At 41.6% G+C, this 23,312-nt stretch overlaps 1 non-coding gene across 1 annotated transcript; it reads left to right on the top strand.

Moving 5' to 3' along the window:
* Window positions 1-18,555: 18,555 nt before the first annotated feature.
* TRNAK-UUU (transfer RNA lysine (anticodon UUU)) lies at window positions 18,556-18,628 on the top strand. Its single transcript has one exon. It is a non-coding gene; the product is annotated as a tRNA-Lys (tRNA).
* The last annotated feature ends 4,684 nt before the right edge of the window (window positions 18,629-23,312 follow it).

The raw sequence follows: 23,312 nt of genomic DNA, 5'->3' as shown, positions 1-23,312 counted from the left end.
TATATGCAAAAATACTTATTAGAGATATATTAGGCAGATGCATATTATTAATAGTAATAAGATTGTATATTTTGAATTTCATGATACTGACAGCATTTGTCATCCTTTTTTAATTTTTAAATGTATGTTATGATTTATCATTATAAATAAATGTTCACTTCTGCACATAATTTTATATTCATAATTTGGTATTATTTTTCCTAATGATGATTTCCAAAGCTGCTTAGGTTTCAGACCCTATAACACCTGAATCCACCCATGTCCATATATTACATATTAGGAAACTGAGGCTCAGAGAAGTTAGGAAAATAGCCTCAGGCAGGAGAGCCGGAAGAGGAGCCAGGATTTAAACTGAGGATGTCCGGACCACTGTGTGTTATATTCTCTTTTGATCTGCCATAAAATTTGATAATTACTGATATACATTTCTAATGAGTTTAAAGTTTTTACACCCCTGTTTCCCTGACCAGAGTCTAAGCCCTTCAGTGTAGGGACTACAACATATCCATATTTACATCCCCAGCAATTACTTCAATAACATGCAGTGAAGTGCTCATTAAGAGTTTGATCAAAGGATGAATGCATAGGTGAATGAATGAATGAATGAATGAATGAATGAATCCTTTTTATTCCTGTTTTTCAGGTGTCACACTGATTCAGAGGAAGACCAGACAGTAACTGGCTGCCTAAAGAAAGAACCACGTAAGTCTTTGGACCTGTGACTCCCAATCCTTAGCTTGAGGGTCCCCAAGTAGTCAGGACTTTATTGCAGAAGCCTCCTATATGTGCTACACCATTTGTATTATAAATAAATCAGTGCATTATGCCCCTTCTGTGAAGGTGGGCAACTTTTTCTGAAAATAAAAGCAGTTCCTTCCTTATATATGGAACAAGCTGGGAAGTACTAATTCTCACTAAAATCCAATACTTTTTCCTATCACTCAGAAGTGGAGGGTCAGAATGAGATATAATAGTTTTGGAGTCTGGGGAAAGGAGGTTGATACAAAAGGTCAAGGATGAACCACCATGTCAAGAAAAGTAGACAGTCTGGGACCAAGTGTAGAAGCTGGAGAGAGAAGAGAAAATTGGTCTCAAAATGGGAGGAAGCTTAGGCACAGCAGAAGCCAGTGGACAAAACAGAGAGAAGGTATAGAATATGAGATAATACCTAGAAACATGTTTTAAAGGAGTTGGAAGTGCTATTTTGTATACCACTATCATCCATGCCTGACCCCTCCAAGTCCTATTTCTTAGCAGCCTTTGCTGTGTCCAGAACTACTTGTCATGTGAACAGGGAGCAAATAGCACCACTCCCTTTCCAAGTACAGTTGGTCCTTTGTATATGCAGGTTCCATATCTGGGAAGTCAACCAACCACGGATGGATCCCCAGATGCAGAATTCATGGATATGGAGGCCCTACTGTTCTCCACCCCTTTATATAGGGGACTTGAGCATCCTCATATTTTGGTATCTGTAGGGGCTCCCGGAACCAATCCACCACGCATACAAAGGGATGACCTAGCCACAACTCCCCAGGACTCTTCTTTCAGACTCACTGGAAGGCATGTGAGACCGGAAGTTGAATCAGCCAAACATAGGGCAGGAGAAGCAAGTTTGGCACACAGCAAAGAGGAACCAGAGGAGAGGAAACCAGGTTTCAGTCTGACTATCTCCCTGCATCAACTAGCATTAACATCAATCAATGTAGAAAACAGTCAGCCCAGCATATTTCAGCTGTATTCCCTAACGCGCTGTGTGTGTGTGTGTGTGTGTGTGTGTGTGTGTGTGTGTGTGTGTGTGTGTGTGTGTGTGTTTATGTGGGGAAAATAGATAGAAATATGGTTAACTTGTGGTTCTTTTTGATTTGGAGTTTGAGGGATTTTCCAAGTAATGAAAAAGGCTGGCCACCTGGGGGCAAAGATATTCACTCAGTGAGCAGGAAAAAATATTGCTCAGAGAAAAATGAATTGAGAGCTCCCTGAGAAAGTACCGACTACTGAAGACAATTTCTCTCCTGGAATTATGCAAAGCCCAGAGGATGAAGGCCACAGAAGCTGTGGGCCTGGGGGCCCTAGGAGATACAGGCATGGCCATTTGAGCACTATGTGAACAGAATCCCCAAGCCTGTCAGCTCTCCTCCTAAATCCTGGCCAAGGATGGATGTTATGGGTTGAACTGTGACCTTCCCCATCCCCCAAAATATATATATGTTGAAGTCCTAACCCCTCCAACTAAGAATATGACCGTACTTAGAAAGCAGATCATTGCATATGTAATTAGTTAAGATGAGGCCATACTGGATCCAGTGAGCCCCTAACGAAGACACAGAGACACACAGGGTGAACATCATGTGACAATCATGGCAGAGGCTGGAGTTGCACAGCTGTGAGCCAAGGAATGCCAAAGCCTGCCGGCAAACCATCAAAAACTAGGAAGAGGCAAGGAAGGACTTTCCCAATATGGCCCTGCCAATGCCTTCATTTCAACTTTCAGCCTCCAAAACTGTGAGACAATAAGTTTCTGTTGTTTCAAGTCACTCAGTTTGTGGTGCTTTGTTCTGGCAGCTGTAGGAAGCTAATACACTTGGGTAAAATAAAGGGACCTTAAATGTCCTGGGCCAGATGAAGAGGTTGGAAAGGGGAATATCCAGCTGGAGGAACATTGTCTGCTCACTCAAGACTGGGAGGAAGTGAGGAAGTATCATATATATGTATGTGTCTGTGTGTGTGTCTGTGTGTACATGGATAATGTATGTGTGTGTATGTATAATTTTAAGAAAGAAGACCAAAACCCATCACAACAATTCCAAAGTATTTTCTACCAATCAAAACTTGTCTACATAATCAAATGGCAATCACCAGTTTCAAAGAATCAGAAGTTAAATAAAATTAAAGAACAATGAAATGTTCCCAAGGGTGATTTTATTTCAAGTCATTTCAAGGCAATTTGATATCTTAGGACCATGAACCTGAACAAGCATTATTAAACAGTGTATCATCAGTGGGCCACGGTATCAGTAAATGAAGAATGCTAGCAATTATAGGCTTTAGATTTAGAAGACCCAGTTTCAAATCCTCACTAAACCAATGGCTGGTTTGTAACCATAGGCAAGTTGTAAACTCCCCATAAGTTACTTATAGTCAAAATGATAACGTGTAAACAACTGTTACCTCTTCTTGCTCATGTCTCTGAGAGTTACTGAGGTGTTGACTGATCTAGACCAGGTGGGTCTGGGCTCAGCGTCAAGTTGCAAGTGGGAATCACATTGTCTCCATGTGACTCTCATCTTCCATAGACCAGCAGGCTAGTAGGAGCCTGCTCTTTCAGGAATGGCAGAAGTACACATATGCCAGACCTTCTTTTGGCCTTGGCTCACAACTGGCATGTTGTCACTTTTGCTAACATTCTTGGGCCAGAGCAAATCAAATGGCCAAGGCCAACGCCAATGGGTCAGGGAAATGTACACTGTCTCTAATTGGAGAGTGGAGATGGAATATTTGTTACATAATTTAAATTATCACATTCCCTGAATATGTTTCCTTACCTGTAAACTGGAGATAATAATAATACCTAGTTCATAGAGTTCTTGAATTGTGTCCATTTAAAAATTGGAAGATTTCACATAATGATCCATATTTTCTCTTTAAAATTAAAAAAAGTCCACAAAACTGGGTCCATAGTTCCAACTGGCCATAACTGGCTGGAGATTAAGGGGGTTTTGCCCAACTTTGGAAGAATGTGGCAGGTTCCCCATCTGGCCCAGCAGTTCATACATTTAAGTTGCCTAATTAGCACCTATAAACCTGGTAAGTTTGTAGCCCCTGCTGTACACCAACCTGGGAGCGTATGGAGTGTGGCTATGTTAAACCCCCCTCTTACATGTTTCCCTAAAGAACCTCATAGATGAATTTCACTCTTTGAGGCCAGAACAAATGACAGGAACGAAATTCAATAGTGAATTCTCCATGGACTTCTTCCTCCCACTGGGCTCCCAACTTACACAGCTGGTAATGATATTTTGTAACATGGATAAAAAGGAGTCTTTGGATCCAATAAATCTTTTGTATCCAATTGTCAAAATTACATTAAAAATTTTAAATGCATTGCTTCTAGGGAATCTTCAGTTAATTACTGTGTACCTCGGCTTTCTCTTCCCAAACAAGATTTCTAATGCTGTGACCTGAAAGGTCAATACAATCCAAAAGTTGAACTCTAGTCACCAAATTTAGCTGCATATTAGAAAAAATAAACAAACAAAGGATTTTCAGGACTCTACCTCTGCTGAATCTCCTAGGATGATATACTGGAAGTCTGACTTTTTTTTTTTCCTGGTGATTGTGATGGGCAGGTACGTTTAATAACTACAGATGAAGGTCATCCGAGGGAAAACTGTGATGCAGAAAAGGGCTCAGAGAAAAAATCAAAGGGTCTCAGTCTCTTTGCTAGTATCACAGACATGCACTGCTTGGTCTGCCTTACGGTGGACGTCACCTTATCAAATTTTTTATCTTGAAAAGAGTAAGCAAACAGCATGTTTTCTTATTTGCACAGGACTCTGGGTCAAATGTACTCCTTTGTGATAGCCTGGGTGCGATTTCTTAAAGACTAAATGAGAGCTAAGTGATTAATTTTCAAACTGCTTTCTCTGCTAGGAGCATTATCCAAAGGCAGCTATGTTGTGAGATCTGTCAGCCAAATAGTAGTGAATTACCCATGATAAGATCCCAGGCCTGGCAATGTATGCTCTTTGTACATTCAGTAAAGATTTCTGCCTGGATATTCATCATATGATAGTCACGAGTCTGTGAAGCTATGATTGCCTAGATATTTGAATGGCCTGAGATTTGCATTTCTCACTGGGAAGGCAGCATTCACATTTTATTTTCATAATCTAACACCTATGACCAAGTTATGTGGCAAAGACTTCAACTCTGAAAAGTCAATATTACTTCATAAAAGTAATATCAAAAGTTATTTTAACAACACAGATCCTCAGTCCCTTATCTGCAATTTTAAAACTAAAATCAAACCTTTTTATACATTTGGCAGCAAAACCTAACCTAAACTGAACTTCTTTTTGTGGCAAAACCTGACCTGAACTGATGTGAGACTATTTATAGGCTCTGCATATCCCGCTTAATATAAATATTCACATATTTCACTAAAGAATTATTAATGTGTTTGATTCTGGGTGTTTCTCCAGATCCCACTGGGGGTGGTACATGCAGTATATATACTGTATTACCTTTATGATATCTGAAAATTTCAAAATCCCTAAATACATCTGGCTCCAAGAGTTTCAGATAAGACTGAGGACCTGAGTTATTGGAGTAACTTTTATTTACGTCTATAAAGCAATCTTACCTTTGCAGAATTGAGGTCCAGCATGTCAGTTTGGGCTCATATAGTCATGAACAATATCTGCCACTTGCTCTTCAGTGATGAAGAGGTAAACAAATTCATTTTCAAAGTCATAAACCCTAATTGAGTACCTACTATGTGTAAGAAACTTGGGTCCTTAAACTGCATTATTAGAAATGAGAAAACCGAGGCTTGGTGAGGTTCTTTGACTTGCCCAAGGTCATGCAGCAGAGAAGAGATAGAGGCTAGATTTCAAAGCTAATGATACCTAATGGTAAATTTTGAGATTATTAAGGCACTGGGCCTATAATTAGATAATCTTCACAGTACCCAGAAATGCTAGAGGCAGAGGAGTGTGGATTTCCATGTTCTGCCTTCACTTACTCTCTATCTAATCATGTACCCCATATCTCAACATATTATATGTCATCATCCTCCACCCAAATACCATCATTTCGTTTCCAACCCTCTTCTCTCCACACTCCTGGTCAAGTATTTTGCAAGAGAATAATAGATACACTGACTTAGATGAAAGCCCAAGAACTTCACTGAGCTTGTGCACCTTGCCAACAGCCATTCTTGCCCTCTTCTCACTTTAATGGAAGGAAATTTAAAATTCAAATGACAAACCTATAGTTGTATTTGGAGGTGGCCATCAAACCAGATCATAGCCCATTGAGCTGCAAAACCCTTTCCCCAAACCCACCACTCCCAATTCAAACTAACCCATTACTAGAAAGAAAAACTTCCAGGTCGATCAATTTGTGATAGGGCCTCTTTTGGGTTACTGTGGACTGAATTGTGTCCCCCAGAATTCACATGTTAAAGCCTTAACCCCCCCAAATGTAATGGCATTTAGAAATGGGGCCTTTGGGAGATAAGTAGCTTTAGATAGGTCAGGAGGGTGGGGCCCTCAAAATGGTATTAGTGCCCTTATGAGACAACGAAGAGCTCACTCCCTCCCTCTCTACCATGTAAGAACACATGAGAAGTTGCCCATTCTCCAAGCCAGAAAGAGAGCTCTCACCAGAACCTGACCACTTTGGCACCCTAATCTCAGGCTTCCAGGCTCCACAACTGTGAGAAAATAAATTTCTATTGTTTAAGCCACCTACTCTGTGGTATTTTGTTATGGCAGCCCAAGACATTTGGGATGTCATAAGGCAGAAATATGTCAGTCTCATTAGAATCCCTTAGATATCAACAAACATTAGGAAATATTGCATGGGTACATAGCTCTCTAAAATTAAAACAATTATTAAAATAGCAATAGTCATTGAGTGACTACACTATACCATGTAAGTCTCATTATCTCTAATTTCCATAGTAACCGTATGTTCCATTCTTGTAATGCTGTGACTCCAGATGCTTAAAAAAGCTGTCCAGTAGTAACAAGCAAGTCAATGGTATAGTGGGGATTCAATCCAGGTTTATTTGACTTCAAAGCTCATGCTCTTTACTCCTATCAAGTTTGCCTTTCTATAAAAGAAGAAACACACACAATAGGCTTTAACAGAAGTCAGAGGCAACCTTTAAGCACAAAAAAAAAGGTGCTTAACTAGCATGATAAAGGATTCCACTCAGCCTAAAATATCTCCATTACTTATGCCTGAAATTCCACCCTCATTAATTCACTTAACACACTGAATGTTGTCAGTTCTTCACGTCTCTTTTAACTTGCAAAAACTCACCTTGAAATTATATATGAAGCTCCAAATACTTTGAGTGCAATGTGTTTATCTGTTCTGTTCAACTAAGAAATATTAAACACCTGTTCTATAGATGTTTATAGGGATTGTGCTCAACTTGCCAGAAATGTAAAGATACATAAGACTTTCTTCTACAATATCTCCCAATATAGAGCTATCAGCCAGCGAGTGGAGAGAGGCCGCATTTATAATGTGTAAATGTACTAAGCACATTCAAGTAAATTACACTTCAGAAAGGCAGTACTAACAAGTGGCTGAGAGAATGTCCTCATCGATCGGGACCCCATACAAATGTGAGCATGAAATATGTTCACTTTCATTATCTGAGTTTATTATTACAGGCATGTTCTACTTTCGAAAAAAATTAAAAGGGTGAAAAAACTAATTTAAAAAAGTAGTTAACTGGGCTTCCCTGGTGGCGCAATGGTTGGGAGTCCGCCTGCCGATGCAGGGGACATGGGTTCGTGCCCCGGTGCGGGAAGATCCCACATGCCGCGGAGCAGCTGGGCCCATGAGCCATGGCCACTGAGCCTGTGCGTCCGGAGCCTGTGCTCCTCAGTGGGAGAGGCCACAACAGTGAGAGGCCCGTGTACCGCAAAAAAAAAAAAAAAGTAGTTAACTGAATCTGAATCTTAATTGAATCTGAATGTCTCTAAGCTGATATTGCTGATTTCAACACAAAATCTTTCTGAGTCACTTTGTCCAGTACCTACCAAGAAGACAGGACGTTGTATTTCCCTTCATGCATTTATTCACTTAATTCTGTATTCTACAGTACTTTCTGAGCAGCTAGTATGTTTCAGGACCTATATTAGGCACTCAGCAATATTCAAGGATGATTCAAATAAATAACGTAACATTTACAGACAGGTGCTACGAAGTTAGAGGTTGTACATGAGGGACCTCTAAGACGACCTCTAATAGAGAGAAGGAGCATATCTAGCTAGAATGAGATCAGGCCATTCTCCCTGCCTGCCTGTGATGGACCTCAGACCTGCATGGCATCTGGGTGACACCCCCCGACAACACACAGAGAGTCACACAGCCAAAATACTAGCAGAACATACAACACTCCGGCTCTTACAGTCATCTAGGGAAAACAGCCTTAGGAATGTAATAAGTCAAGATGACACTGGAAGAGGTGTTCTGGGTGCACTGCTAAAACAGTGTTTCCTCTAGGAGCTGCAGGAGGTGGAGGTAGTTGCAGGCTGACGCAGGCAGGGAAGGGTTTTTCCATACCACCAGATACTCAGGTTTACCCACGCATTTGCCTCCACAACTGAAGCAGGACTGCTGAGGTTTAGTTTTCATTTCCCTCGGTGCTCTTCTCCTGACGATTATTACAAGTCAAGTGGCAATATAGCACTGTCCTCAAGGAGAAATATTCTCTCATTTTGACTGTTATGTCAGAGAGAAGGCAGAGGAAGGAAGCTATTTGTTGTTCATGGGGTATATTTCTTCTCACTTCCTCCATGCCCAAGTCAAAAACGAGTAAGGCCATGGAATTTCCAAACGCTGGGCACAGCTAGTGAAGGAAGGCAGTGTTTTCTGGATAAGCAGTCCACTACCCAGTAGTTAATTTCTAAATCCACCATTTAATTATTAGCCCAAAAGGACACTGAAAATGAACACCACTGCTCCATTTATATAATCGGATTAGACTGCTGACTTTCAGATCCTGGCAATTAACTGGTCTCCATGTCCCTTTTCCAATACTTAAATGATTAATCCCTTATATTTGGGTGCCTGTGTTCGCTCCCTGATATTTTATGTTGGAAAGTTAATTGTTCTATTTTAGCATCATTACATGGGCAGGCTAATGCAAACAACTTACCTCTTGCTGTCCTAAATAATAATGAATTTATGAAGAAGCTGTGTAAGATTCTAGCTAATCAGATATATGTTGATAACTATAAACCTATTTTCCTCTTAAATATGGAATCAATTAAGTGAAATCAAATGAACCTGCTGCCTTTACAGTTACTTCAGGTCAACAAAGGTATTCTTCCAACTGAATCTAATATTGCTAATTAAAACCAGCATTTCCCACAACCCCCAGATGAGGTTCTATACTTTCCAGTACTGCCTAAAAAGTTTAAACTTGGACAGGCTAAGTTTGAGATGCGAAACAACACTGGTAACGTGACCAAGCAGGCCTAATGTAATCTTACTGTAAGATATCCGCTGCTGTTAACAAACACCTCCAAAATTTCTCCAAACCTTTCTGGAATGATCCCAAATCAATTCACCTTGAACGATGACACATAAGGTCACCCAACAACCAGAAGGGACCAGGAAAGTGCACAGAGTAGGTGGTTCGCTTAATGGTGTGATTGCTGAATTATACAAGACAGAAAAACAGTCTAGAATTGTGGTTTAAGAGAACAGTCTCTGGAGTAGGAGAGAGCTGTCTGTGTGTCCCAGTTGTGTCATTTAATGTCCACAAGCGTGACTTCAAGCAGTGTACTAACCTTCCCTAAATCACCAGTGCATCATCCTCTAAAATGGAGCTAGTAATGGCAGCCATCTCAGAAAGTATGGCCAGAAGGATTAAACGAAGAAATGCAGGTAAGGAACTTAGCCTAGTGCCTGGCGCATAGAAAGAGCAAAAGTAATGTTAGTGGTTATTTGAACACCTCTTTGTTAAGCTACGTAGCCCACTGTCCTGAGGCCTAAAATGATTGTGGCCTTTATTAGATTTTTAAATTTCCAAACCCTATGAAGACTCAGAAGGCAGAGTGGGTAGCAATGGTTTTAGTTTCAGGTCAACAGTCAAAAACTTTGTCATTTGGAACTCAGTCTAATTCCATCGTGAAATACATTCGCTGGTTCTCACATTCAGAAGAATCAATTTCCCTGACTAGGTCATTCTCATTAATTCATACCCAACCTAGAAGCATGGGACTTTGAGCACACACATTTGATGGCATATATAAGACCTTGAACCTGGGGGAATTTCCATGATTCTCCAAAGAACCAAAGATCAAACCCCTTGACCTGGAGGCAACAGGTACTGCTTCAGCAGAAAACAAGCCAAATTTCCAAGTTCCCAAATTTAGCCATTCTACTAAGGAGCTGTTGAGGGCCTACTTTATGCCAGGAGCTAGAATTTTACTTCTTTTCCTTCTGAAGCTCCAAAAAGCTCAACTCCATACTAATCAAGCAGAAGAAGTTATCTGGATCTTTCTCAAATCTCTAGTGCCAAGTTTCTGTTGCCCTCAGCAGCTGGAACAAATTAGAGCCAGGATAGGCTCTGAAGGTTTTTGGAAGTTCAAAACAGTCTATTTTAAAGATTATGCTCTTTACTTTTCTGATTTTTAAAGCAGTTTGTGCTTCTATATTTTTCAGACAATACAAAAAGGCAAAAGTAAGAAATAAAAACCTCCCATCATCATCCTACATAGAGATTATCACTGATATATATTCTAAGATTTTTCTAAGCAAATATATTCATACAACAATACATACAGGGACGAGGGGAGGATGACGGAAGAGTAAGACCGGAGATCACCTTCCTCCCCACAGATACACCAGAAATACATCTACACGTGGAACAAGTCCTACAGAACACCTACTGAACGCTGGCAGAAGACCTCAGACCTCCCAAAAGGCAAGAAACTCCCCACGTACCTGGGTAAGGCAAAAGAAAAAAATAAACAGAGACAAAAGGATAGGGACGGGACCTGCACCAGTGGGAGGGAGCTGTGAAGGAGGAAAGGTTTCCAAACACTAGAAGCCCCTTCGCGGGCGGAGACTGCGGGTGGCGGAGCGGGGAGCTTCGGACCCGCGGAGGAGAGCACAACAACAGGGGTGCGGAGGGCAAAGTGGCGAGATTCCCGCACAGAGGGTCGGTGCCGACCAGCACTTACCAGCCCGAGAGGCTTGTCTGCTCACCCGCCGGGGCGGGCGGGGCTGCGAGCTGAGGCTCAGGCTTCGGTCGGAGCGCAGGGAGAGGACTGGGGTTGGCGGCGTGAACACAGCCTGAAAGGGTTAGTGCACCACGGCTAGCCGGGAGGGAGTTCGGGGAAAAGTCTGGACCTGCCGAAGAGGCAAGAGACTTGTTCTTACCTCTTTGTTTCCTGGTGCGCGAGGAGAGGGGATTAAGAGCGCTGCTTAAAGAAGCTCCAGAGACGGGCGCGAGCCGCGGCTAAAAGCGCAGACCCCAGAGACGTGCAGGAGACGCTAAGGCTGCTGCTGCCGCCGCCAAGAAGCCTGTGTGCGAGCACACGTCACTCTCCACACCCCCCTTCCCGGGAGCCTGTGCAGCCCGCCAGGCCAGGGTCTCGGGAACAGGAACAGCTTCCCCGGGAGCACGCACGGCGCGCCTCAGGCTGGTGCAACGTCATGCCGGCGTCTGCCGCCGCAAGCCCGCCCCGCACTCTGTGCCCCTCCCTCCCCGCGGCCTGAGTGAGCCAGAGCCCCCGAATCAGCGGCTCCTTTAACCCCGTCCTGTCTGAGCGAAAAACAGGCGCCCTCAGGCAACCTACACGCAGAGGCCGGGCCAAATCCAAAGCTGAGCCCCAGGGAGCTGTGAGAACAAAGAAGAGAAAGGGAAATCTCTCCAGCAGCCTCAGAAACTGCGGATTAAAGCTCCACAATCAATTTGATGTACCCTGCGTCTGTGGAATACATGAATAGACAACGAATCATCCCAAATTGAGGAGGTGGACTTTGAGAGCAAGATTTATGATTTTTCCCCCTTTTCCTCTTTGTGAGTGTGTATGTGTATGCTTCTGTATGAGATTTTGTCTGTATAGCTTTGCTTCCACCATTTGTCCTAAGGTTCTATCCGTCCGTTTTTTGGGGTTTTTTTGATTTTTGTTTCTTAATATTTTTTAATTTAATAACTTTATTATAATTTATTTTATTTTACTTTATCTTATTTCTTTCTTTTTTCCTTCCCTCCTTCCTTCTTTCCTTCCTTCCTCCCACCGTCCCTCCCTCCCTCCCTCCCTCCTTTCTTTCTTTCCTTCTTTCCTTCTTTTCTTCTTTCTTTCTTCCTTCCTTCCTTTCTTTCTTTCTTTCTTCCTATTTCTACTAATTCTTTCTCTCTACTTTTCCTCCCTTTTATCCTGAGCCGTGTGGATGAAAGGCTCTTGGTGCTGCAGTCAGGAGTCAGTGCTGTGCCTCTGAGTGGGAGAGACAACTTCAGGACACTGGTTCACAAGAGACCTCCCAGCTCCATATAATATCAAACAGCAAAAATCTCCGAGAGATCTCCATCTCAACGCCAGCACCCAGCTTCACTCAACGACCAGCAAGATACAGTGCTGGACACCCTATGCCAAACTAGCAAAACAGGAACACAATCCCACCCATTAGAAGAGAGGCTGCCTAAAATCATAATAAGTCCACAGACACCCCAAAACACACCACCAGACGTGGACCTGCCCACCAGAGAGACAAGATACAGCCTCATCCACCAGAACACAGGCACTAGTCCCCTCCACCAGGAAGCCTACACAACCCACTGAACCAACCTTAGCCACTGGGGACAGACACCAAAAACAACGGGAACTACGAACCTGCAGCCTGCAAAAAGGAGACCCCAAACACAGTAAGATAAGCAAAATGAGACGACAGAAAAACACACAGCAGATGAAGGAGCAAGATAAAAATCCACCAGACCTAACAAATGAAGAGGAAATCGGCAGTCTACCTGAAAAAGAATTCAGAAAAATGATAGTAAATATGATCCAAAATCTTGGAAATAGAATAGTAAAAATGCAAGAAATATTTAACAAGGACCCAGAAAAACTAAAGATGAAACAAACAACGATGAACAACACAATAAATGAAAAATACTCTAGATGGGATCAATAGCAGAATAACTGAGGCAGAATAACGGATAAGTGACCTGGAAGATAAAATAGTGGAAATAACTACTACAGAGCAGAATAAAGAAAAAAGAATGAAAAGAACTGAGGACAGTCTCAGAGACCTCTGGGACAACATTAAACGCACCAACATTTGAATTATAGGGGTTCCAGAAGAAGAAGAGAAAAAGAAAGGGACTGAGAAAATATTTGAAGAGATTATAGTTGAAAACTTCCTTAACATGGGAAACGAAATAGTTAATCAAGTCCAGGAAGCACAGAGAGCCCCATACAGGATAAATCCAAGGAGAAATAGGCCAAGACACATATTAATCATACTGTCAAAAATTAAATACAAAGAAAGCATATTAAAAGCAACAAGGGAAAAATAACACACAAGGGAATCCCCATAAGGTTAACAGCTGATCTCTTAGCAGAAACTCTGCAAGCCAGAAGGGAGTGGAAGGACATACTGAAAGAGATGAAGGAGAAAAACCTGCAACCAAGATGACTCTACCCAGCTCGGATCTCATTCAGATTTGATGGAGAAATTAAAACCTTTACAGACAAGCAAAAGCTGAGACAGTTCAGCACCACCAAACCAACCTTACAACAAATGCTAAAGGAACTTCTCTAGGCAAGAAACACAAGAGAAGGAAAAGACCCACAATAACGAACCCAAAACAATTTAGAAAATGGGAATAGGAACATACATATCAATAATTACCTTAAATGTAAATGGATTAAATGCTCCCACCAAAAGACACAGATTGGTTGAAAGGATACAAAAACAAGACCCATATATATGCTGTCTACAAGAGACCCACTTCAGACCTAGAGACACATACAGACTGAAAGTAAGGGGATGGAAAAAGAAATTCCATGCAAATGAAAACCAAAAGAAAGCTGGAGTAGCAATTCTCATATCAGACAAAATAGACTTTAAAACAAAGACTATTACAAGAGACAAAGAAGGACACTACATTATGATCAAGGGATCGATCCAAGAAGAAGATGTAACAATTGTAAATATTTATGCACCCAACATAGGAGCACCTCAATACATAAGGCAAATACTAACAGCCATAAAAGGGGAAATCGACAGTAACACATTCATAGTAGGGGACTTTAACACCCCACTTTCACCCATGGACAGATCATCCAAAATGAAAATAAATAAGGAAAGACAAGCTTTAAATGATACACTAGACAAGATGGAGTTAATTGATATTTATAGGACACTCAATCCAAAAACAACACAATACACATTTTTCTCAAGTGCTCATGAAACATTCTCCAGGATAGATCATATCTTGGGTCACAAATCAAGCCTTGGTAAATTTAAGAAAACTGAAATCGTACCAAGTGTCTTTTACCACCACAACGCTATAAGACTAGATATCAATTACAGGAAAAGATCTGTAAAAAATACAAACACGTGGAGGATAAACAATACACTACTTAATAACGAAGTGATCACTGAAGAAATCAAAGAGGAAATTTAAAAAAACCTAGAAACAAATGACAATGGAGACACAACGATCCAAAACCTATGGGATGCAGCAAAAGCAGTTCTAAGAGGGAAGTTTATAGCAATACAAGCCCATCTTAAGAAATAGGAAACATCGCGAATAAACAACCTAACCTTGCACCTAAAGCAATTAGAGAAAGAAGAACAAAGAAACCCCAAAATTAGCAGAAGGAAAGAAATCATAAAAATCAGATCAGAAATAAATGAAAAAGAAATGAAGGAAACAATAGCAAAGATCAATAAAACTAAAAGCTGGTTTTTTGAGAAGATAAACAAAAATAGATAAACCATTAGCCAGACTCATCAAGAAAAAAAGGGAGAAGACTCAAATCAATAGAATTACAAACGAAAAAGGAGAAGTAACAACTGACACTGCAGAAATACAGAAGATCATGAGAGATTACTACAAGCAACTCTATGCCAATAAAATGGACAACCTGGGAGACATGGACAAATTCTTAGAAATGCACAACCTGCCAATACTGAATCAGGAAGAAATAGGAAATATGAACAGACCAATCAAAAAGAACTGAAATTGAAACTGTGATTAAAAATCTTCCAACAAACAAAAGCGCAGAACCAGATGGCTTCACAGGCGAATGCTATCAAACATTTAGAGAAGAGCTAACACCTATCCGTCTCAAACTCTTCCAAAATATAGCAGAGGGAGGAACACTCCCAAATTCCTTCTACGAGGCCACCATCACCTTGATACCAAAACCAGACAAGGATGTCACAATGAAAGAAAACTACAGGCCAATATCACTGATGATCATAGATGCAAAAATCCTCAACAAAATACTAGCAGACAGAATCCAATAGCACATTAAAAGGATCATACACCATGATCAAGTGGGGTTTATTCCAGGAATGCAAGGATTATTCAATAACTCAAATCTATCAATGTGATAAACCATATTAACAAATTGAAGGAGAAAAACCATATGATCATCTCAATAGATGCAGAGAAAGCTTTTGACAAAATTCAACACCCATTTATGATAAAAACCCTGCAGAAAGTAGGCATAGAGGGAACTTTCCTCAACATAATAAAGGCCATATATGACAAGCCCACAGCCAACATCATCCTCAATGGTGAAAAACTGAAAGCATTTCCACTAAGATCAGGAGCAGGACATGGTTGCCCACTCTCATCACTCTTATTCAACATAGTTTTGGAAGTTTTAGCCACAGCAATCAGAGAAGAAAAGGAAATAAAAGGAATCCAAATCATAAAAGAAGAAGTAAAGCTGTCACTGTTTGCAGATGACATGATACTATACATAGAGAATCCTAAAGATGCTACCAGAAAATTACTAGAGCTAATCAATGAATTTGGTAAAGTGGCAGGATACAAAATTAATGCACAGAAATTTCTGGCATTCCTATATACTAATGATGAAAAATCTGAAAGTGAAATCAAGAAAACACTCCCATTTACCATTGCAAAAAAAGAAGAAAACATCTAGGAATAAACCTACCTAAGGAGACAAAAGACCTGTATGCAGAAAATTATAAGACACTGATGAAAGAAATTAAAGATGATACAAATAGATGGAGAGATATACCATGTTCTTGGATTGGAAGAATCAACATTGTGAAAATGACTCTACTACCCAAAGCAATCTACAGATTCAATGCAATCCCTATCAAACTACCACTGGCATTTTTCACAGAACTAGAACAAAAAATTTCACAATTTGTATGGAAACACAAAAGACCCCGAATAGCCAAAGCAATCTTGAGAACAAAATACGGAGCTTGAGGAGTCAGGCTCCCTGACTTCCGACCCTACTACAAAGCTACAGTAATCAAGACAGTATGGTACTGGCACAAAAACAGAAAGATAGATCAATGGAACAGGATAGAAAGCCCAGAGATAAACCCACGCACATATGGTCACTTTATCTTTGATAAACGAGGCAGGAATGTACAGTGGAGAAAGGACAGCCTCTTCAATAAGTGGTGCTGGGAAAACTGGACAGGTACATGTAAAAGTATGAGATTAGATCACTCCCTAATACTATACACAAAAATAAGCTCAAAATGCATTAAAGACCTAAATGTAAGGCCAGACACTATAAAACTCTTAGAGGAAAACATAGGCAGAACACTCTATGACATAAATCACAGCAAGATCCTTTTTGACCCACCTCCTAGAGAAATGGAAATAAAAACAAAAATAAACAAATGGGACCTAATGAAACTTCAAAGCTTTTGCACAGCAAAGGAAACGATAAACAAGACCAAAAGACAACCCTCAGAATGAGAGAAAATATTTGCAAATGAAGCAACTGACAAAGGATTAATTTCCAAAATTTACAAGCAGCTCATGAAGCTCAATAACAAAAAAACAAACAACCCAATCCAAAACTGGGCAGAAGACCTAAATAGACATTTCTCCAAAAAAGATATACAGATTGACCAGCAAACACATGAAAGAATGCTCAACATCATTAATAATTAGAGAAATGCAAATCAAAACTACAATGAGATATCACCTCACACCAGTCAGAATGGCCATCATCCAAAAATCTAGAAACAATAAATGCTGGAGAGGGTGTGGAGAAAAGGGAACACTCTTGCACTGCTGGTGGGAATGTGAATTGGTACAGCCACTATGGAGAACAGTATGGAGGTTCCTTAAAAAACTACAAATAGAACTACCAGCAATCCCACTACTGGGCATATACCCTGAGAAAACCAAAATTCAACAAGAGTCATGTACCAAAATGTTCATTGCAGCTCTATTTACAGTGGCCTGGAGATGGAAACAACCTAAGTGCCCATCATCGGATGAATGGATAAAGAAGATGTGGCACATATATACAATGGAGTATTACTCAGCCATAAAAAGAAACGAAATTGAGCTATTTGTAATGAGGTGGATAGACCTAGAGTCTGTTATACAGAGTGAAGTAAGTCAGAAAGAAAAAGACAAATACCGTATGCTATCACATATATATGGAATTTAAGAAAAAAAAATGTCATGAAGAACCTAGGGGTAAGGCAGGAATAAAGACACAGACCTACTAGAGAACGGACTTGAGGTTATAGGGAGGGGGAAGGGTGAGCTGTGACAGGGCGAGAGAGAGTCATGGACATATACACACTAACAAACGTATTAAGGTAGATAGCTAGTGGGAAGCAGCCGCATGGCACAGGGATATTGGCTCAGTGCTTTGTGACAGCCTGGAGGGGTGGGATAGGGAGGGTGGGAGGGAGGGAGACGCAAGAGGGAAGACATATGGGAACATATGTATATGTATAACTGATTCACTTTGTTATAAAGCAGAAACTAACACACCATTGTAAAGCAATTATACCCCAATAAAGATGTTAAATAAAATAAAATATAAAAAAAAAAAACTACAATGAGATATCACCTCACACCAGTCAGAATGGCCATCATCCAAAAATCTAGAAACAATAAATGCTGGAGAGGGTGTGGAGAAAAGGGAACACTCTTGCACTGCTGGTGGGAATGTGAATTGGTACAGCCACTACGGAGAACAGTATGGAGGTTCCTTAAAAAACTACAAATAGAATTACCATATGACCCAGAAATCCCACTACTGGGCATATACCCTGAGAAAACCAAAATTCAAAAAGAGTCATGTACCAAAATGTTCATTGCAGCTCTATTTACAATAGCCCGGAGATGGAAACAACCTAAGTGCCCGTCATCAGATGAATGGATATAGAAGATGTGCACATGTATACAATGGAATATTACTCAGCCATAAAAAGAAACGAAATTGATCTATTTGTAATGAGGTGGATAGACTCAGAGTCTGTCATACAGAGTGAAGTAAGTCAGAAAGAGAAAGACAAATACTGTATGCTAACACATATATATGGAATTTAAGAAAAAAAAATGTCATGAAGAACCTAGGGGTAAGACAGGAATAAAGACACAGACCTACTAGAGAATGGACTTGAGGATATGGGGAGGGGGAAGGGTGAGCTGTGACGAAGCGAGAGAGAGGCATGGACATATATACACTACCAAACGTAAGGTAGATAGCTAGTGGGAAGCAGCCGCATAGCACAGGGAGATCAGCTCGGTGCTTTGTGACTGCCTGGAGGGGTGGGATTGTGGGGGTGGGAAGGAGGGAGACGCAAGAGGGAAGAGATGCCTGGGTAGCTCAGCTGGGAGAGCATCAGACTTTTAATCTGAGGGCCCAGGGTTCATGTCCCTGTCCAGGCGCCAAGAATAAATAAATAAACAGAATAAAATTTTTCAAAAAAAAGAGGGAAGAGATATGGGAACATATGTATATGTATAACTGATTCACTTTGTTATAAAGCAGAAACTAACACACCATTGTAAAGCAATTATACCCCAATAAAGATGTTTAAAAAAAATACATACAGACACATAACTATAAACACATACATACAAAAGACACATACACATAAACTGTTCTGCACCCTAATTATTTTCACTAAATAGAAAATGTTTGTATTTCCAGGTTAATAAATAAGGATTTAAATCTGCCTTATCACTTTCAGTGGTTCCATTGTTTTCCGCTCAATAGAGGTGGCTTATTGTATTTACCAAACCCTCTCACTGGACAGTTAAGTGGTTTTCTTTCTTTTTTTTTCATTTATTTACTCAACACCTAAGTACAAAGTACCTGCAATGTGCCTGGACTGTTCCAGTAACTGGAGCTACAGCCATGAGCAACAGAAGCGAAATTTCTGTCCCTGTCAACCTTATAGTCTAGAGGGGAAGGGAGTTAACAAAATAAAGCTGGTTAGGGGATAGAGGAGGACTAGAGGTGACTATGATAATCAGGAGATACACACACATATATTATATATACTTCTTCATGCATTTGTCCAGTAACACAAATTTGATGGACTTACTTTTTCAATTAAATTATGATTCATTTCCTCCTCTCTAATTGCTAGTCTGGACAAGATGGTCCTGATATTTGTACAGTGCCCTCCAGGTGGACTCTCTTTGCCCATGCCCTAGAAACCACTCTGGATCCGATAAAAATGAGGGAAAATGACTTTTCCTCACCCCCTGGCTCCTTACTGCCCCCACAGAAATGTCAGTCTTTGAACCATCAGCCAGAGGCATCACCACTCATTCTAGAGGAGTTTTCACGGGCATTTTTCTCTTCAGAATACAAGTTCCATGAGCAGCAAACATATTGCATCTTACCGAACACACGCTCCTTTTAAGGAGCCGTGGAGGTCGTAGTTGTGGTTAATATCTGACAGCCACCCACCCCGTGTCCTTGTAACATACTTGTTTTTCTTTTCTTCCTAGTTGAGCGTGGTGGAGGGCTGCCTCTCTTCTTCATCAGCCCAGACAGGTTTCTGAAAAACCAAGCAGCGCAGGATTTTGTGTGTTGTCAGAATCTACAGTGAGTTCAAAGATGAGCAGTGATGCTGAAGGTCAGCGAGGACGTGAAGAAGAAAAATCCTCTCTGTTAGCTTGGACCTAACGGTTCTATAACAAACTGTGACTGCTTGCTGCTTCCAAAGGACCATCCACCAGCAGAAAAGGCAGAGAGACCTCTAAACTGCACCTGAAAACCTGAGGATCTGTGAGGGGACGAAACAGCAGCTAATATTTATTGAGGGTCATCTATGTGCTTGGCGCTGTGTCAATGTCTTGTGTGTGGCAACTCACAACATCACTTGGAGGCAGGCACTCTTACTACCCTCTTTCTAGAGATCAGGAAATGAAAGCACAAAGCAGTTAAGTCATTCGCCCATGTGGTGGAGCCAGTCATTAATTCAGGCAGTCTGGCTCCAGAGCTGGGCTCTTAAATACCACAGCACAAGTCCACATGTGTGCGCGCACACACACACGCACACACACACTCCCCAAACCACAGACCACACATATGCACCACACATCATCCATGCTTATACTAGATGCAGACCACTCCCAACACACACGTATCTCACCCACAGTCACACACCACACACACACACCCCGCTCCCCAGGCACACGTACCCCACAAGTCTCACACACCACACACTCACCACATGCCACATACACACACTCTGTATACACATGCACCTACCCCACACACTCCATGCATCGTGGGCACGTACAGAGGGAACGTACCACACCATACACACATACACCCCCCCACACACATATATACATCACACAAGCACAGCACACATCACACGTACACACACATGCCCCACCTTGTGTATACATGCATACCACACGTACATACATCACACACGCACATACCACACACACGTGCTCATACATACATTCTCTGTCCTCCCCCAAACTGAGCCAATAACTAAGTAGCGAACACCAAATGTAAACTGCTTATAAGAGAATTTCAAGATATGCTAAGGTCTGTTTTTCCCGCATGTGGTGGAGGCAGTAGCATGGATGCTTCCCAGGACTGCTTTGGGAGGTGTCTGTGATGTATGGACAAAGGCTCGGTGACATGTCAAGGGTGCTCTACCAAGATGCCATGCGCTGCTGTAGAGCTCGGATGGGCTTTGGGTTTCGAAGGATAAGCTGCAGACACACCCCTCCACTCAGGTGATCAACAGCTCGCAGCATGTCCATGGAGCCACTGCCCCGGGACTAGAAATGTGGTCCTAATCTTCAGCCTGCCATTCAAAGCCTCAGCTATTCCATTTCCCTGGTACTCTCCCACATAAATGCCCCCAGCAGACAGATGAAGGACTCCTGGTCCCTTGTGCACACCTGCCCCTTCCTGACCCTCTGATTCTTTTCCTGCTTGAACCCAAACCATCCACCCTGGCCAAGCTCAGTCCTTCCCATACCATCAAGGTACCTTTGACCAGGCATCCCCCACCAACCTGTCCATCCTCTAAACTTCAACAGCATGTGTTATCTGGTCCACCTGCTTGGCATTTTGATACATGTCTTACCACATTGTTAGCCATGTTGAAAGATAAAAACTGTCGTATTATATTCTAGTTGCCTGGAGACCCTCCACCCATTCTTTATTCAGTGGCTGTCATTGCTTTAGAGGGATGGCAAAACAGCATTTATTGGCTTTGAGGTTCAAAATAGGGCTTTGAAACTTGGAAATAAGTGGAATCTTAAAAGAAAGGTGTTTTTGATTTGTGAGAAGCTGGCTTTGTGAGAGAGAAAAGGTTTGTTGAATTCTAAAAGCTTGCCTTTAGCTATTAGGAACTAAGACCTAGAAGATGTAAAAAGTTTGTTTGATAAGCATGGCTTAAGATGAATGTATAATAACATAAAAGCAGGTTTTCCCTTCCAAAACAAGGTAAATTTCAATGGCTAAAGAAGGAGGGAAAACTAGAGAGAGGTGACAGCTTAAGCAACAGGGTGGCGTTACTGCACCTGGCAGCCTCCAGCCTGGGTTCGATAGGACGCCCAGAGAAGCTTGGGAATGAGATCGTAGTTATGGCCCACTTTCCAGAGGCAGAAACCTTACAAATGTCCCTATACAGCAGAAGGTATGGGAGCATTGATGTCAACATGGTAGTGCAGCATGTCTACCATGAGAAGGATTAGGGTCTTTCCCCATAAGCCCTCAAAGGGTCATAGGGATTGTGTGTGCTGATAAATAGTTACCAACTAGCTCTCTTTAAAATAAAAATCTCTGATTTTAGGGGTTGGTAGACAGAATGATAGCCCTCCAAAGGTGATGCCCTAATCCCCAGAACCTTTGAAAATGTTACCTTAGATGGCAAAAGGAACATTGCAGATGTGATTAATTCAAGGACCTGGAGATGATGATCCTGGATTATCCAGGAGAGAGAGAGATAATGTCAGAAAAAAGAATACATTTGTGTTGTTTTACACCACTTCACTTGTTGTACTTTGTTACAGAATCAATAGGAAACTAATACAGAGAGTTTTCAAATGGTGTAAAGACTTCCCAAGGCTAATTTCAAGCTACGAAGGGAATGCTACTGAACACAAGACGGGAAAAGATTCACACAAGCAGCCCTTGTGAGCTGGATACAGACTGACTCCCCCTGTGGGAGAGAACACGTGGCATTTCCAATGTCTCAAAAAGCTCAGAAGGGGACAAGAGGGACTGGCAGACTGATAGGATCCTACAGTCTTGATGAGAGAGAACATCAACAAATGTTGATCAACATTTACAAATACAGCATGGAGCCCCGAAGATGGTAGCCATGCACAGGATTAGAGGCCAACACCCAAAGATCAGGTGGCTAAACCCCAGCTTACACTGATGGAGGATAGAGGATGGCCACAGGCCAGATACTTCCTGCTTCATCTCTCATGCCGAGGCTGTGCCAGCCCACCAGAATCTGGGAGAGAAAGAAGGGGTGAGTGAGAACGTTGAAATGACTGATTTCAAGTCTTAAATTGACCAAATTTAAGTCCTGATTTGACTGATACGACTTGATTACCTAGAAGTGACTCATATTTCCTTATGCCAAAGAGAACGCGGGTGAGGCTCAAAACAGAAATTAGATTCAGTTTTGTGATCTGAAAATCCGATACCAACTGTTCTTATTATTTTTTCCAAAAAATCTACAAACACCTTACAAAAATGCAGCAGGTCTATCTATCCACACACCATTGAATTTTAAAGGGCATTGCAACCCCGGCTGATAGGAAGCACATAGGAAGCAGCCGCATGGCTTTCAGCATGGCTAACCTCCTCAGATGCGTGTTGGAATCACATGAAGAACTTTACACTGTAATGATGTCTAGGTCCTACCCCTTGGAAGATTCTGATTTAATTGCTCTGGAGTATAGCCTGGGCACTGGGATTTTTTTTTTTTTTTTTTTTTTTTTTGCAGTACTCGGGCCTCTCACTGTTGTGGCCTCTCCCATTGCGGAGCACAGGCACCGGACACGCAGGCTCAGCAGCCATGGCTCATGGGCCCAGCCGCTCCGCGGCATGTGGGATCCTCCCAGACCGGGA

This window comes from Delphinus delphis, chromosome 8 (genome assembly GCF_949987515.2).
Source record: "Delphinus delphis chromosome 8, mDelDel1.2, whole genome shotgun sequence".
Classification (NCBI taxonomy): Eukaryota; Metazoa; Chordata; class Mammalia; order Artiodactyla; family Delphinidae; genus Delphinus; species Delphinus delphis.
This window is presented reverse-complemented; position numbering and strand designations above follow the sequence as displayed.